This window comes from Lemur catta, chromosome 2, assembly GCF_020740605.2.
Source record: "Lemur catta isolate mLemCat1 chromosome 2, mLemCat1.pri, whole genome shotgun sequence".
Lineage (NCBI taxonomy): Eukaryota > Metazoa > Chordata > Mammalia > Primates > Lemuridae > Lemur > Lemur catta.
Window position 1 is genome coordinate 59,054,795 of NC_059129.1, and position 16,845 is coordinate 59,071,639.

The window sequence follows — 16,845 nt, forward strand, 5'->3', positions numbered from 1 at the left end:
GCATCCAATGCTGGGACTACAATATAGCCTGTTTTAACCAAATGTTCAAGTATTTTAAAAGCTTGTTTTATCTTTTCTTCTGGCTTAAAAGGAAATTTAAGCAAAAACTCTATGTAAGATACAAATGTTTTTCTACCAAATTAAAAAAATAATCTTCTTTACCCATCTTCAGTTAGCTTTGATACTTAAAAACTGTGAAGCCCTCAATTTTCAAAACGTTGAGTTTCAGCCGGGCGCGGAGGCTCACGCCTTTAATCCTAGCACTCTGGGAGGCCGAGGCAGGTGGATCACTCGAGGTCAGGAGTTCGAGACCAGCCTCAGCAAGAGCGAGACCCCCCCGTCTCTACTAAAAATAGAAAGAAATTATCTGGCCAACTAAAATATATATAGAAAAAATTAGCCGGGCATGGTGGCGCATGCCTGTAGTCCCAGCTACTGGGGAGGCTGAGGCAGTAGGATCGCTTAAACCCAGGAGTTTGAGGTTGCTGTGAGCTAGGCTGACGCCATGGCACTCACTCTAGCCCGGGCAACACAGCGAGACTCTGTCTCAAAAAAAAAAAAAAAAAAAAAAACGTGAGTTTCAGCTCCTAGAGATAGACATGTCAAGTATTTAATACCATGTGGTTTCTTTTTCTCTGATCTATCATATATCATTTGTAAGAAGGTATCACTGTAGGTTTTTTTATTAATTGGAATAAATTGGCATGGTGTTTCATGAGTGAATGATCTCATTTTAAAAAACAGAATCAATAAAAATTCAGATTTGGGCTGATGACTTGTCTTATTTGAAAATCATAATCTAAAGTAGTGAATTGTCTTAATTAATTTAGATGATTTGGTTTATACACATATATAATTTACATTGCACTTCTTATAACAATTATTTCTTGAACTGAGAGATTTCTCTAATGAAAAGGCAATCAAGTCCTATTTCATTCTCCATTTGCAACAGATTGTGTCTCTCCTCCTTAAGTATGTCTTCTTCAGCTAATTTATAGCATATGAGAGGTAAATAATCAAAGCTTCATACAAAAGATCCTGGTATTATGAAAGATGCTCTCCTCTCTTTAATAAGAGAGTTTCTTCATTTACCCAATGGGAAAGGGGTGAAGTGGAGAGAGGTGAGAAAACGATGTTTAATTCGTGTAGTACCCATCTATCTAGCTTCATTACCTTGCCGATTTGTTTTAAATGGTCTAATATTGTTGGAATAGTGACTCAAACCTTGCTGTTTATTCACACATAGGTTGAGATGGATTCGCTTCCACTATAGCTTTCAGCTCATCATTATCCAACCCACATCGTTCATTTTCAAGATTAAAATCACCAGAACTGTACTTCTCAAACCATCAACATACTGTGCATTGATTAGCCACATCCTTCCCAAACACTGTTGATATTCTGAGCTATCTGGGCAGCATTGGTTCCATGATGGAACTCATATTCAAAAATAACACGAAGTTTTGACTTATCCATGCTTTCACAAAAATTACTCTAAAAACTTTTTTGAAAGATAACCACAAGCCAAACCATGCATTTGAAAGAATGAGAATGTACCCTCACAATAAATTTTTTTTTAAAAGTATCAAGGTGAAATGTCAGAGATATCAACTATCAAACTTAGTACTTAAGGAAATTGGACATTTCATACTTAATAAAGGAAACCAATTAAATGCAAATAATGTTACCAAATTCTTAAAAAAAAAGAAAATGAGGTGTAAAAAAAGAAAGCCATAAGAGACAGAAATAATCAAAGCTTCCACAAATTGTGGTCTTATAGTTAATGCAAATATGTGAAAAACCATAAGAAATTTTATGCTCCTTTGTTTTAATAAATTCATTATTTATTTTCTGGTAGTCATTTGCTAGGGTTACCTTAATTATTTGCTTTATAGAATTTAAGAATTTATATTGTTCATTTCTGGTTTCCTATAACTTTGCCAAGGGTGTAATAATGGGAGTGTTCCTGTATACTGACTTTTTCCTTTCCCTCATTCCTTCCTTAAAATAAATTTTATTGCCTTTTCAAAACAAGATAAAGCAGGAAGACATATATTATTGAATTTATTTTTTTTAAAGAAACCCCAAACGCTATGTGTTCAAACATTTCTCCCCTCACACAGAAGCTTAGGAAGAATTTAGTGCTAAATAAATGCTGCCTCAAACCAGGCAAGATAAAACATAAATCATTGAATTAAAACCTCTAACAAGTCTATCTGCTTTTTGAAATGACTGGGAGATGAAAGTGTGGAGTCTCATTTAAGAAGGCCCAGCGGATCAGTTCTGCATTTATATAGCTGTTATCAAAAGCAATTCATTTGGAGATCAAATAGACTGACAGATAGGACAAGCAGGGGATCACCACTGCCTTCAGGCAGCCCAAAGCCAGGATGGCTTCCCAGCACCTCACTAATACTGGGTCTAGTCAATGCTGCTGTTTATTGCCACTTCCATCCTCTGTCAGCTGCACATTTGCACACACTTCTTCCACCACCCCCTAGCCCAGAAACTGTCAGGGGAGCAATAATAAGAATAGTGTTTCCCCAACTGGATTGGGTAGAAAAATTCCTCCGTTGTATTGATGACCATGTTCATGCTAACTTTGGACAAGGGTGATGATGATGAAGAGGAATGAAAGCAGGAAATAAGAGAACTTGCCAAGGGGCCATAGGTTCCATGACCTCTTCAAGGGTGGCATGTTGCCAAGTCTTCTGCAGCTTGAGATTGTGCTCCATCCCCTGCAGCTGATTCACCCACAGTGGGTCAGAGGGAAGCCTGTCAGTTTGAGGTGAATTTGCACAGATGAGCTTTTCCAGGATTACCATTGGGGAGATTTATTTATCAGCGCAAAAGCTGGAGTTTCTAGTGCTCATTTAAGTAGAACTTACTGGATTTTTAAAAATCTCATTAAAAGGCAACACGTTCAATTGTTGAAATTCTGAATAATCCAAAAACAAAGACGAAAATGAAAGATACAAATAAAATAATCTTTCAGACGTAACTCCTGTTATTGATACACACACTAATATAAATATACACATAAATTTAGGTGAGATCACTCTCTATTTGCATTCTATATGTTTCACTTAATATGAAAAAGTAAGAGTTTTCATGAAATTATTTGAAATCATAATTTCTTGTTGTGGTTATTTTGGAATATGAGTGCCTATGCTTGTTTGACACTTAAAACTCCAAGCATTTGGCATAGAGTATTCTGGAAAGATAAATATAAAGTTTGCTAATGCCAGCTAAAAAGTGAAACCTAGAAAGATTTTCCTTCCATGAGACTTAAGGTAGCAATCCATCAACAAACTTTTACTAAGCACTTACTCTCCTCTCATTGCTTAGGTGAATCATAAATATTTAGAAATATTCATTGACAAATGTGTTAAAAGCACACCTCTTGCCTTAAATCTGAGTTAGAAAAACAACATTTCCTATCCTCACTCATTTAACATTCACATCTACTCTGTGACTACGTCACTGAATTAGGATCATGGTAGAGAACTCAGTGATAACAGGCGACAAAGTTCCTGCTGTCAAAGTGTCTGTAATCTACTTGGGGAAACAGACATATTCTATACAGTGTCACAAGCTACTCATCACCTTGTATTTTAACAAAGGCAGCATAGACAATCCCAGGCAAGGAAAAGCTCACCTGGGAATGAGAGACCAGATATATAGGACATGAATTATGGAAGAAAAAGAAGGGAAAGTTGTACTCATAAGGAAGAAAAATATTCTGTCTAGTATTTTTTGAGCTTAAAACATGCCAAGTTTTCCTTGAGTTTCAACAGGTCAGTGACTTATCTTTGTGTCTGTGGTGCCATCACTTAAACTCCTGTGCCTCCCTCCCAGCAGGACTGAGAGGGGACTTTGGAGAAGAATGGACAGAAGAGACCCACTCTGTGACCTCTCCATTCTCCCCACAACAGGGACCACAAGGGGACATGATGGTGGTAAGTTACCATCATGGAGGACTACCATCGATTCTCAATGATATGCTCAGCTGCATGTCGGGATAGGGTTTGTTATTAATACAGATTTTCTTTCCTACAAAGCCAACCTTACCCATAGTTATAAATAGCTGGAAAAGGAATTATTTGTGGTAGGGTTAGTAATGGCCATGCCAAAGATATCCCTGTCCCAACTCTTGAAACCTGTGAATGTTATCTTACACAGAAGAAAGGACTTGCAGATGTAATTAAGATAGGGATCTTGAAATGGGGATATTATCCAGGTTTATCAGGTGAGCCCTAAATGTATTGAAAGTTGGTCCTTACAGGAGACGAAGGAGATGAGGAGATGAGAAAAGTAGTAGGAGATGCAAAGCAAGAAGTTGGGGTGTAGTAGACATTGGAAGAATGTGCTCTGACAATGCAGGAAGGGGTCACAAGCCAAGAAACACAGGCAGCCACTAGAAGCTGAAAAGGCAAGAAACCAATATTGACTGTACTTTGATTTTAGCCTGGGCAAACTGATTTCAGATGTCTACTTCTAAAACTTTAAGAGAATAAATTTGTATTGTTTTCAGGCACAAAGTTTGTGATAACAGCAGCAATAGGACACACTAGTACATTTTTTGAGGTACCTCTCTAAAATAACCTCCAGGAATTGGAATTCCATCTTTATATACAAATTGTTTTGGGCCAGGGCTTGAGAAATCTGTTAAAATGAAAATATTCCTAGGAGGTATGATATATTTAACATTGTAACATTAGTGTGAATTATTCTATAAAACCCAGAAATTCTGAAATAAATGTCACTAGGTAGGTAAGTTTGATGGGGAGGATCTAAAGAAAGAATAGGTCCAGAGCTTGAGATACATCTGGAATGAGCTGGTCAGAACACCTGAGATTTGGATGCTAAGGTTAGAAGAATTAAAATAGAGCGAAGGTCAGGGAGAACCCCAAACACACATGTTAATAATTCTACAATTTTGTCTTGAGCTAGCCCTGCTTCTATGCTCTTTACACATAGAGTTTTTATGCATTTCTCAAGCAAAGTATTCTATTTTTAATTACTACGTAAAAATACTAAACAGAAAGAATAGCTATGTAAACTTAATAAGCCACTATGGAAAATAGTATGGAGGCTCCTCAAAAAACTACAAGTAGAACTACCAGGTGATCCAGCAATCTCACTACTGGGAATTATCTAAAGGAAAGGAATTCATCATATTGAAGAGACATCTGCACTCCCATGTGTATTGCAGCACTATTCCACAATAGCCAAGATATAGAATCAACCCATGTCCAAAAACAGGTGAATAAAGAAATGTAGTGTATATGCACAATGGAATGTTATTCAGCCATAAAAAAAGAATGAAATCTTGTCATTTGCAGCAACATAGATGGAACCGGAGGTCATTATATTAAATGAAATAAGCCAGAAGCAGAAAGATAAATACCACATATTCAGACTTGTATGTGAAAGCTAAACCATGCTGATCTCACAGAAGTGAAAAGTAGAACAGAGCAAACTAGAGGCTGGAGAGGGTAGGGGGAAGGGAGAGATAGGAAGAGATTTGTTAAAAAATACAAAATTACAACTAGATAGAAGGAGTAAGTTCTAGTGTTTGATAGCCCTGTAAGATGATATAGTTAACAATAATATATAGTGTCAAATAGCTAGAAGGAGGATATTCAATGTTCCTAACACAAAGAAATGATAAATGTTTGAGATGATGGATATGCTAATTACCCTGATCTTATCACCATACGTTATTTGTATTGAAGCAGCACCAAGTACCCCATGAATATGTACAAATTATTATGTCAATTGAAAGAAAGAAAAGAAAAGAAAACCATGAACATATATTGAACTCTAAATAATAAAATGTATGTTGAAATGCTTAGGAGTGACCTGTACCAGTCTCTTCAATTTACTTTAAAATTCATAAAACAATAAACTGAACTGATAGATGGATAGAGGGATGGATGAATGGATAGATGTGAAAGCAAGCTAATATAGCAAACTGTTTTGGATGTTAAATGAAGAAATGCATCAAAACCAGGTTCGTTCTTTCAACCAGAGGCATTTGTGTATGAAACATCAGTTGTAGATTCCTAAGTATCTGGAAAGCAAAACTCAGGTTCTTATACACTGACCATGTATAAGAATACAGGAAGAATGCCTTTTAAACTTAACCACAAGTCAAGAAAAGGAGAGGATAAGAATTCCATTTTCTGAAATATCAACAGTAATGGTTGAGTCGGGCCTCACATCTTCTGGAAGCCTGAACTGTGTCTGCCTTGTTTGACCAAATCAAGGTGATCACTTTCAGGCACAGCTAAAAATTTGTTTAGCTCATGGCCATTTTCCAAAAATATACAGTATAGGATATCAATAATTTATTAAAATATAAGGAATTTCTATTTTAGGGCAACTGACTCAGCCTGATTTGCCCAGGACTTTCTGGAGTTTTCTAGTTTTAGCGATGAAAATCCCCTATCATGGGAAACCCCTCAGTCTCAGGCAAATCAGGACAAGTAGTTCAAATACAAATATCTTACTAACAAAATGTCATTTCAAAAATGGTTTTACCCACTTAAAATGAGCACATTAAAAAATATATATAAATTGTCTTCTTTTTAAATAAAGAACAATATTTATAATTTTCATTTAAATTGATTAAGTGCAATATGGATAGAGTGCGTATTTTAAGTTGTAGCGGTATTTTAAATGTTAATGTAATGATTGGCTAAAATTGTAATGTAATTTCACTCCAATGCAAAATTAAAATGTGTTTTCTCCTTTTTATGTTAATAGCAGTTTAAAGCCCAAATTAAGATTTTTCTCTGTGCACAGACATCACCTGTCAAAACCTCAGATGAGCCAGCATCTGTACATACTATATTCATACCCAGAAAAAGGCATCTATATTTCTAATGCTATTTCAAGGCAGTGTATCAGATTTAAGATCTTTATTATCTGTGAGACAGGACAGCACACAGATAAATGTCCTAGTGCTCCAAGCTTTCAAAAAAATGTTGCTGTTTATTCTATGGATATGCATCTCTGCACAGCTACCAGACAACACTGCACATGACACAGCTAAATACAATTGCATTTTCCCAATCCTTTCTCTTTTCCTTCTGCCCCCAAATCCTCGCTCTTCTCTTTTTTGCTCCCTCCTTCAAATGTTCATTTTGAAGATATGCTTTTCCCTGGGATTAAAACAGGGTTTGCATTTAAAATTTTCATTTACCAAACAGAAAAATACTTTACTAGAAGGGAATGGTATTAAGGAGAAATGATTTTCCGTGTGCCCCGAGGCCTGGCATAGACAGGATTTGATTTGCTATGTTCTGCTGGAATCTGGATTGATACGCAGAGATGAGAGGGGGTGTTTAATAAAATTTACATTTCATTTTCTCACTTGACACCAGTCTCCTGTCACTCATGGAACTGATGGGAATGCTGCAAATAACTTTTGTCAGAGTCTAGTTGGGGAAACAGACTGGGAAATGAGAGGACAGAAAGGGAGAGAGGGAAGAGAGAACAGTCTAGCTTGTTTTTGTCTTGCAGTTTCAGCGATGGAAATAAATCCATTGAGGCTGGAGGACCTGATAGTTGGTCACCACCACACTGGAAGCAGCAGGTGCATCTGTGGGAAACCTGGGGAAGGCACCTGGGAACCGACATGATCCAGTTGTGCACAGGGGGAAGTCGCGCTGTTGGAGGGAATCTGTGGATTGAATGAGGAGTTTGAGCTTATGGGGCACTGGAAGTGGTTCATGTCAGCTGACAAAGAGATAGGATGCAAGCAAAGCAAGAGGAGAGGCTCAAACTCCCTCCATTTCAGTGAAATCATAGTGTCTGTATTAGTTTTCCATTGCCATGTAACAAATTTCCACAAACTTAGTGGCTTAAAAAAACACCCATTTATGAGATCTCAATGTTGTAGGTAGAAGACTGGGGAGGCTCAACTCATTTGCTCCTTACGGTCTCACGAGGCTGAAATCAAGGTGTTAGCCAAGTTAGGCTTTTATCTGGAGCCGCTGGGGAAGAATCAGCTTCCAGGCTAATTCAGGCTGTTGGCAGAATTCATTTTCTTGTGGAGATAGGACTGTGGCCCCTGTTTCCATACTGGCTGAATTCTGGGGGCCACTCTTAGCTCCCAGAGGCCACCTGTATCCCTTGCCAGGTGGCCTCCTCCATCTTCAAAGCAGCAATGACACATGGAATCCTTTCCAAGTTTGGGATACCTCTGACTTCCTCTTCTGCCATCAGCCAGAGAAAACTGTCTTCCTTTAAAGGATTCCTGTGATGAGCTGAATTCCACCCAGATAATTTTACTAGCTTAAGGTCAACTCATTAGTAAGCCTAATCACATGTGCAATATCCCTTTGCTTCATAATCATGGGTGTGACATCAGGTGGCTGAGATCATGGGGTTATCTTAAAATTCTGCCTATCACATGGTTTTGTTAAATATGTATGATCCTTGAGTGCCAGCCCAGGGGAGACGGAATGGCCTGTTGCTGTTGCCAAGGTAGCTGGCGACTTCTGAAAAACCTGGAGATCCAGAGGGCTAGAAAGCGAGGCATTTAATGGTGTTCTCCTTAGGGTGGCATCTGTGAATCGGGAAGGCATATATGATCCCTATGAATTCCACGTAGAATCCCATTGGGGGTTCATTTTTGCTGAACCTCAGAAAAGTAAGTATTATTTGCCAAAAGGGATTAAAATCTTGTAATACAGGTGACTGCCTATGGAGTCAGAAGATGTTCAAGTTACATATTTATGTGTCTTAATCTGTGTCCTTCTTAAGAACAAAATGAGACCTAAAAGTAATAATTACTTTCTACTGATCAGAAAGGTAGTGTCAACGAGAGTTTGGCAGGTTTCTGCATTCTGTCTAACTCAAAGTGGTTCTTCCTTCGCTTGACTTATGTGATAAGCAAAGGAGGAATCAGGAGAAACAGCCTCACAAACTCTTGCAGAAGGCTCAGGGCTGTTCAGGCAGAAAATTCAGCCCTGGGTACTCAATGGATGGTCTAGAAGGGAATGGTATGGGAGTGGGCACATCCTCTCAGCTTCAGGGACTCCCTGCCTGTGTGAGAAGCGCAGCTAAGGGTGGAGTGAAGCTAAAGTGGAGCCCTCTAGAGCACCGGGTTTGAGACAGAAACTTCTATTGACTAGATCTCAAAGTAGTATTGGCTGGGGTGCCCTATATCTCTGGCTCAGGCTTCATTTGGCATATAAAGAAGTGAGAGAATTTAGAGGTCATTTACTCCATAATCTTCTAGTATATAAATTAGACTAGGGAGGTAGCATTTAACTATCTATACCTTAAAAATATCAACAGTATAGGATGCTGAAATATTCATAATATAATTTTTTCTAAGCAATCAGAATATTTTTCCTGATGCCTAATCTCTTCAGTTACAGTGGGTATCATTACATCTGGCCCAATCTAAGTTGAATCCACTTCTACCATCTTTGTAATACAATTTCACATGTTTAAAATGGTTATTACTTATTCATTCAGCCTTTTATTTCCTGTATTCAACAGCAATTCATCATTGAAGAACCCATAACCTGGGATGAGTAACTCTTCTAGTCACACTTATATATATCCCCCTACCTGAAATATCCTCTTTTCTACCTACTTAAATCTTACCTATTGTTTTAAGTCTCATCTAAGTTTTTCTTCCCTATGAATACTTCCTCCCTTATTACAAATATTATTACTTTCTCTTTGCAATTATTATTGCCTAGCATACAAAAAGACTAGACAATAGGTAGAATTACTTAGAGAGAACTGTATCTATAGAAAAAATAACCAAAGTGTTTAAAGTAAAATAACATAGAGAAAAGATACTATAGCTTTCTGATTATTTCTAAACAGAAACAAAACCCACACTGGTTATGACTCCTCTTCTAAAACACTAAAGTCAGAAAATTCTGAAATGATGTTTCCAAAATTTTACAAAGTAAAAGTTGTGCTTAAAATATTTTATAATCAGCCAAGTGTTTTTCATGTATGAAAGCCATTTTATATGACAAAGGGGCTCAGCAATAATACATCACATGTACCTTTCATGAAAAAATGACTATCGTATGTACTTCAACATACTAAGGTACAACAAAAGTAATGGATCATAAGGGGGTGAAACCATGATATAAAAGATCATCAATGAACACAGAAGTAAATTTAGCATAACAATACATACAAATAGTTATTATATATTTGGTTATGAAACAAAATACAAACCATTAAAATCATTTTGAAAGAAGAAATATAAATATTGAACAATGAACTTAAAATGTTAATGAAATTTGTGGTTGAGATTATTGATTCCACTATCCAATAAAAATTTGAATGATGAGACTGGATTGAAGCAGGAGTGTAAAAGCATATTAAAACTAATGCACTAGAAACAATAATAAGATGCTATTTCAAGTTGGCAAACCTTTAAAATATACAATATCGAGAATCTATAGAAAAGGCATATTCACATATTGATGGTGTGAATATACATTTAAGGAGGTGTCTTAGATAGTTTATGCTGCTTTAACAAAATACCATAGATCGATGGCTTAAATAACAAATGTTTATTTCTCACAGTTCTGAAGGCAGGAAGATCCAAGATCAAGGTGCCAGCAGATTTGGTTCCTGGTGAGGACAATCTTCCTTGTTTACGGATGGCCAAGTTCTCTCTGTGTTCTCACATGGCAGAGATGGAGGGATAGAGAGAGAGATGGAGGAGTCAGATGACACATTGTTTGGTAGAGTGAATGGAAACCAAGGAAGTAATGAAATGTGTGAATAAAATCTTTTAAACAATTTCTCTGGAATGGAAGTAGAAAAATTGGAAAGAGATTTGAAGGAGCCTATTAAATCAAAAAATATTTTTTCTTTCTTTTTCTTTCCTTCATTTCCCCCTCCTTCCCTCCTTTCTTTTATTCTTTTTCTCCCTTCCCTTTCCTTCCCTTCCCCTTCCTTCCTTCCTTCCTTCCTTCCTTCCTTCCTTCCTTCCTTCCTTCCTTCCTTCCTTCCTTCCTTCCTTCCTTCTAGTGAGAGCTACTTAACCATGTTAGATAGTCATGGGAATAAATTAGTAGATGGGGGAGAGATTGATGATGTTGAAAAGAGATATAATTGAGGCAATAACATCCTTGGGAATAGAATAAAAGTGTGTGTGTGTGTGTGTGTGTGTGTGTGTGTGTGTGTGTGTGAAACTTGATATTTGCTATTGCTAGACTTATAGTTCAAATTTATAGCATTTCAAAAGTTGTCAAAACTGTATATAAGCACCCATTATTATTTATTCATCTGAATATTTAAAAAAATATGGAGTACCTTATTTTTCAGCCCACTTTCATTATTTGCAAACTAAATCCCACACCCCCTTAAGTCTCTGTTACAAAAGTCTGAATCTCTGGAGCTTCCTCAGTAAGTGTGCAGTAATAGTTGCTACCAAGAGTCTGCCATTTGTTTTCAGAGTTATGCAGTCATGCATTGCTTAATGGCAGGAACACATTCTGAGAAATGTGTCATTAGGTGATTTTGTCATTGTGCGAACATTTTAGAGCAGTGGTCTCCAACCTTTTTGGCACCAGGGACCAGTTACATGGAAGACAATTTTTCCATGGATGGTGGGAGGTGGGGAGGGTGGGGAGGGTGAGGAAGTGGGGAAGGTGAGAGGGTGGGCTAAACTCTGGTGGTGATGTGAGCAATGGGGAACGGCAGTAAATACAGATGAACCTTCACTTCCTCGCTGCCGCTCACCTCCTGCTGTGCGTCCAGTTCCTAAATTTCATGTAGGAAAATTCTTCCATGGGATGGGAGATGGAGGAGGAGGAGCTCAGGTAATGATGCACGCCCAGTTCCTAATCGGCCACATACCAGTACCGGCCGTGGCCTGGGGGTTGGGGACCATAGTTGTAGAGTGTACTCACACAAACCTAGATGGTATAGCCTACTATACCCCTAGACTATATGGTAAAGCTCCTAGGCTACACATCTGTGTAGCAAGTTACTGTACTAAATACTATAGTCAATTGTAACATAATGGTAAGTATTTGTGTATCTAAACAGGTACAGTAAAAATATGGTAGTATAACCTCATGGGACCACCACAATATATGGGCTCCATCATTGACTGAAACATCATTATGCGACCCATGACTATAAGTTGTGTAGGTTTAGATAAGTTCTTGAGGATCTGAACTTGAACAAACACACAGGGTGACACTAACATGAGGGAGGAAGGCATGCTATGGGATGGGTACTTCTCAGTGCTATCAGTATCGTGTGGCGTGCAACTTGACTTAGGGTGAGCATCTGCTTCCACAGTGTTTCTGCCATAGGAGTGACGGGAAGGCATCTCTATTGTATCTGAATTTTATGGCAGATGCTGAGGCCATAGCCATGTACAATTTTTCCTTACAGGGCTTTCATCCAGATGGGGCCCTTAGAGGCATGTGGCATATAACATTCCAGGGACACTGTGGTAGGAAAGCATATTTGGCCATTCTCACCACTATCCACCAAAGCACCTTATTTAGCTCACCTGTAGACTTTCCTTAATTTTCCTTTTATTCTTCCTCGGTCTTTTGTTCCCAGTTCCTTCATCTTCTATTCTCTACCCTCTTTTCCTTTTCCTCTGTATCTATTCTAGTCCTCCTTCAAGGACTAAAAGCATTTCCTACAAGCCTTTTCTACCCCTGTTGGAGATCTAAAGAAATTGCCAATCTCTGGTCAATCATATCTTAGAGAAAACATTTTTTAATTTATTTTAATAGTAATATGTATTTATAAAAATATTGAAATACAAAGAATATAAAATTTGAAGTGCAAATCAACCCATATTTCCTATTACATTCCCCAGAGGTAACTACTGTTTATAAAATTTTTTGGTTATCTCTTCATAATTGTTCTATATATAAACAAATGATAGGTAAAAGTATATTATACACATTGTTTTAGAATTTGCTTTATTGTTGTTTTACTATAACAATATAACTGGAATAATTTTCTATATCAGTCATTCTACTGAATGGATATACCATTAAATTGGAGAAACTTGAAAAGGAAAACAGATATAATCCAAACAAATCTTCTAATTTTCCTTAGATTACAACAAAGTTATAACAACTGACCCTGTTTCTTCATCTATAAAATAGAGAGAAGAATTGGTGTCTCTCACATTTTTCAAAATGAAATTGACTTTCTTTTGCCTTGTTGAAGCTACTAATTTTGAAATAAAGGATATAGTGATAATAAATGAGATCATTTTGAGGCTGAAATAAGAGATAATGTAGAAACAATCAATTCTTTGAATCCCAGTAAATTCTAGAAAGTCCTACAAGCACATTAAATGAATTTTCTGTCTCAGATTAGGTTGACAAACAGAATCTGCCCTTTTCTTGAATTGTTCCAAGCAAAGAAATCCCAAATTATTTTTGGTAACTTATTTGAAGCCTAAAAAAACAAACACTAGAAGAATATTTTTAAACACCCAAATCTCTGTATTCGGACACTTAAGCCTCATTTGACTTTATAAAAATGTTTTATCTCTTCTTAAAAATTACATTTGAGAAAAGTGCTTTGTCTCTCAAATATATCTGTAATTGTTCACAATGCTATAGTGTAGGTTGAAATCAACTGCTCTATGCTCGTGTTTAATTCCTTCTGCTTATAGCTTTCAAAATTGACATTGAATACATTACAAATTCTGGAAGCAAAATATGGAATAAATGCATGAATTTGAAATGACAGAGTTAATTAAAATTCTTTAGTGTTATTGACATGCACAATTTTATAGAAGTTTGGTTGAATAATATTTGCATGTGATTTACATTCAATTTTCCCATACTCAGTACTCATTTTTGCATATAGTTTGCATGTATTTCAATGTATAGTAATTTCATACAATTAGAGTTAGACTGCTAGATGGAAGGGAGTTCTTCAACTAAATAATTATTGAAACCAGTGGGCCCTGAGAGAGCTCAAGGCTTCTTGGTTCTTGGCGGCCTGCTGGGCAATAACGTGGGCAAGTTTGCTGCAGGACACACCTTGATCAGACTGGCTTAGTCTCTCACTCAGGGAGAAACATGAAGTTCTATCAAAGCCTGGTATCTTCCCTGAACATGATCCCAAAAGCACAGAGAGATGGTCAAACCCACATACTTCTCTTTCAATGCTGACATCCATAAATGTTTATAAACATTTTTGTTTATTTATTTGATGAATAAAAATTATATATATTTATCTTGTATAACTTGATGTTCTGAAATAGATAGACATCGTGGAAGGGCTCAATAGAGCTAATTAATATATGTAGCATCTCACATACCATTTTTTTGTGGTGAGAACTTCAAATCTACTCTCACACATTTTGAACTCTCTAGAGCTTTAGCTTGTGCAATCTCTTGGGAGAAAGGAATCCATTATGTATAGAAAATCATAAATGGAAGGCAAGAAGAGATTCTTTGAAATAGCACAGGAATTAGACATATTTTAGTATTTATTGAGATAAAGGGTGTATGTTATTACTACTGGGAAATATTTACTGGGTTATCCGTATGAGTGGTCTGAATAAGTTTAGGGTTGGCCTACAGTAGTGCTCTAATTGGCTGACTTCTAGACATGAAGGAACCAAGAGCTGCTCTCTTTGCCTTCAGTGTTTGCCCAATTCTCCCATTTTTTGATAAAGAAAACGAGAACTAGCTTAACTATGAGTTGGGACATTCTGGCTAGGCTCTGAGATTCCATGTGATGTGCCAGAACCCTGCAAGTTACTCTATATGTTTCTGGCTGCTATTTAAGCCTTAAGAGCCAATGTTGGCCTCAGGGATCCCGGGTTTTTCTGAGGTGGAATTAACAGGTTAATTATATTATAATTGTTCCTAAACAGAGGTACAGAATAAAACTTGCCTTCCAGAAAGACGAGTCCTGTGGCACATGGATGATCAATAAGGAGATAGTATAGACTGGGAGAAGAGTAAAGAAGGGGTACAAATAACAGAGCAGAGCTGATGGTTTGGGAAGAGTGAGACAGAATGAGGAATCATGGCTGACTTTAGATTTCTGATCTGAGTGCAATGACATCATGCATTGAGTTAGAAAAAGCATGAGGAGGAGCAGGTTTTAGCGCTGTGTTAACTTCATAATGCCTGTGGGATAACCGATTGGAAATCCTCACTAGGCTGCTAATACATGGTATAGAGCTCAGGACAGATACCTGGGCTGAAATTTAAAGTGGTGAAAGAAATCACTCGAGTGAAAGGGAGAAGGTGCAGATAAACCCTCAGCTCAGAGCCGGTAGTTCAAGGACTAAGACTGCTACAATTTTACAATCTTGAAAATCCTTAACTTCTGAAATGTTTTTGTCCAAAAAGATTACAACTCTTTGAGGATTCAGTGGATTCACGGAAGTGGAGATTGCAAAGGCAAATGATTTCATAGACCAAGAAGCTACAAAAATAAGATAAAGAACTGGTTCCAACAGGAACTAATTAAACTAGGGAAGCCATGTTCTGCCTAAGTCATTCAAGTTATTTTTCATTTTGTTATGTCTTTAAACACTGTTGGTGCCCAGCAAAATATATCTACAAAGAAGATTTACCTGGCAGGCAGCCAGCTTGTACCTCCATAGCCCTTCAAAGCCCTCCCTATACATAAAGATATCCTGGACTAAAATTTCTTGAAGAGCACTGACCTTAATGTCTATTTCTATCTCCCTCAGAATCCAACACAATGACACAAAGAATATTGCCTACCTCCTTTCCGTGGCAGTCATGAAATTTGAGATGTGCACAAGACACCTAAAGCATGGACAAAGAAGCTGAGAATGTTCCTGACCACTCATAGTAGGGTGAGACATACTTTTTTACTGACTGCAGATACGAAGGCTTTCTGCTAGTACCTCCTATGGGGGTAATTCCAGGGCATCATTATTTAAAATTCAGCAACAGAAGAGTGTGTTTCTGTCCTCTGTTCCAACTCAACCACAGGACCGCCCCTTAACCTTTTAGAGATTGGAAAATCCTGGTTTACATTTCAGGAAGATATGAGAGCAATCTTTTTTTTTTTTTTTTTTTTTTTCAGCTCATCATGGGGGTACAAAAGCTCAGGTTATATACATTGTCCACGTCCCGCCCATCCCCCTGAGTCAAAGCCTCAAGCGTGTCCATTATCCAGACAGTGCGCCTGGCACTCACCATGTAGAAGACTGAAACAGGACCCACAGATTTCAAATCCCAGTGGATAACAGATTTAAACCTTAAATGGGAAACGATTAGAATTCTAGAAGAAAATGTAGGAAAGACTCTTAAAGACATTGGTCTAGGCAAAGAATTTATGAAGAAGACCCCTAAGGCAATCACAGCAACAACAAAAATAAATGAATGGAACCTGATTAAATTAAAAAGCTTCTGCACAGCCAAAGAAACAGTCACGAAAATAAACAGACAACCTACAGAATGGGAAAAAGTTTTCGCATACTACACATCAGATAAAGGACTGATAACAAGAATCTATTTAGAACTCAGGAAAATCAGCAAGAAAAAATCAAACAACCCTATCAAAAAGTGGGCAAACGACATGAATAGAAATTTTTCAAAAGAAGATATAAGAATGGCTAACAAACATATGAAAAAATGCTCAGCATCCCTAATCATCAGGGAAATGCAAATCAAAACCACAATGAGATATCACTTAACTCCAGTGAGAATGGCCTTTATCAAAAAGTCCCAAAACAACACATGTTGGCATGGATGTGGAGAGACAGGAACACTCATACACTGCTGGTGGGACTGCAAACTAGTGCAACCCCTGTGGAAAGCAATATGGAGATACCTTAAACAGATTCAAGTAGACCTACCATTCGAT